Source organism: Salvelinus sp. IW2-2015, linkage group LG3 (genome assembly GCF_002910315.2).
Source record: "Salvelinus sp. IW2-2015 linkage group LG3, ASM291031v2, whole genome shotgun sequence".
NCBI lineage: Eukaryota > Metazoa > Chordata > Actinopteri > Salmoniformes > Salmonidae > Salvelinus > Salvelinus sp. IW2-2015.
The window spans coordinates 21,865,405-21,867,805 of NC_036840.1; positions in this window are offsets into that span (position 1 = coordinate 21,865,405).

The following is a 2,401-nucleotide window of genomic DNA, read 5'->3' on the forward strand; positions in this document are numbered from 1 at the left end:
TCTCAAGTGGCTTTCTTGTCACTGGAGAAAATTGTCTGGAGCCCTGCTACTAAAGCAAAGTAACTGCCCATTAAACATTTTTTGTTGCTGTTGTTATCGAGTAAAATAATTACGTTTATAGGTACACCTTATTGTAAAAGCGTATGATAAAACATATACAAAAATATTATACCGATCAACACCACACGAAGCACTATATTAACTATATAAAAAACAAACATTTAAATGTATTTTATAAGGATATCAAATATTTTGTTGACTTTTTTTTCATGTCATATGGTTCGTATACTGCTTCATAAGGTGTTTTAAGTTGATCAATATAATCATTTTGTATACGTTTTTATAATACGCTTTCACAATAAGGTGTCTTTTATTAATACGATTTCACAGTAAAGGAGCATTGAATCTCTGTGTAAAATCACAATGAGGGTAAATAAGTGTGACTGTTTAAGCGATAACATTTGACTAATGTTGAATTACCGAATACATAAACTTATAATATCATAAAATTTTCTTCTTCGATAATTCCATGCTATGGCTGGTCTAAAGGCAAATATTGGCTTTTTCTACGACTATCTAACAAAATACTTTTTAATATCCAATGATCTGAGTTTTGAATAAAGGGAATATGACACCCTTTATTATAGGTGTCTTCTTGCTCAACTGATAAAGCAATGCATAATGCTAAGTTAAGTGGAATTCTAACTTACACTTAAGTCACATTTTCACGTAGTATCCCAATGCATGACTAAGTGAACATTGGACTGAAGTTAGGATTTGCCCCTTAGTGATATAGCAATTCAAGTGCACTGCAAGATTGATTGAATAATATGGTTGCACAGTTTTCTCAAAACAGTGTTACAGGTACACAAACTAACCCACACATCTTTTAACAAAGAGGGTTAGGATTTTAGCTTTGGCTCTGTCTTTCTTTCTTTCTTTCTCTTTTTTGTTCTCTCCATCTTTCTCTCATCTTGAGCTCTTCCTCTCTTCCTCCTTTAGTCAGGGAAGAGGCGATCGCGGCAGACGTGGCAGCGAAGCATCGTGGCGATCTGATTGGTTAATTGGAGAGGGGCTGCTAGTCTCTGTGTCATGTGGTGTCTGCTAGTGGAACGGGGGTGAGGCGGGGGGCGAAGGGGGGGGGGGTCGAGATGGTTGGAGTGCCAGAGGTCAAAGTGCAAAGGTCAGGGGTGATGACCTCACACTTTTTTAGGGGAGGAGCCAACTTGATGATCTCGTCTTCAAGAGGGTTGGCGAATGGATATCTGAGGGAGAGAGAAAGAGAAAGAAAAAAGAGTAAAGTCTCAGTAAAAGTGAATGTTTTTTGTCAGAGGAATGCGTGTGAGCTTGTCACCTTTGTATTTCTTGGCGGAGGGGATGCGGTGGAGCTTGTTGTCGATCCGTCTCCTCAGAGATCTGGAGTACGGTGTTGCGATACTCAATGACCCGGGTCAGCATGGTCTGGTCCGTCGGTTGATATCTCAAAGATGTGCTCGATGTGACGACAGGTTATCTATAAGACGGCAACATAGGGTGATCATTTTTGAGTGCAAAAAACAGCAAAGTCTGTGCAAGGAATACAATTGTAAATATGAAAGTGATTATCTTTGAAACGTTTCTTAAACGTGCGTTATAAGATCTTCGCTCGGTTGCGCCATGAAACGACCCTCCATCCCTCCCTCTCCTCCGTCCCCTTCCTCTCTCTCTGCATTCTCTCACACTGTCCAGTTTGTCATTCCTCTCCTGGGTCACTCTCCACTCCTAGAGCCCTATAAAATCCGTGTTGCGGAGAAACGTTGACGGAATCCCATTTACACGGAATTCAACAATGTTCCAAAATGTATTGACCTCAGTAGAACTCAAACTACATGTATTGAACTTATTTGAAAATGTGTGAATTTACCCAAGTAAATCATAAGACATGAACAACATGCATCGGTGTTCGTACTTTCCTGCAACTTTCTGAAACGGCACAGGAAGCCGAAGTTCTGTGTGTATGTGCGCGGTGCACGCATATACTTTGTGTAGCCGCTAGCAATGATGATGCTAATGATAACATCTTCTGGTAGAGATGAAAAGGTTCCCCAAAAACCTTTCAATTAAACTACAATTTAGCCTATCTGGCAGAATGAGTATCGTGATTATTGCATCAATCCTGTGGCCATTTGTTGCAAACTCTGCAATCAGGTGAACACTACAGAACATATCGCCTAACAAAAACTACGGTCTCTGGCTGGTGTGCACATGAATAAAGGGTAACCAACACCCCAAAATCTAAATTCCTTCGATTTTTTCCCAGACCTCAAAAGTGGTCTCCTGAATGTGTTTTAAGCATTGTTGTGGAGTTCGGAAAATTTTGGGAAAAAAAACTAAACGAATCAGGCAAAAAAGACAACAGCAT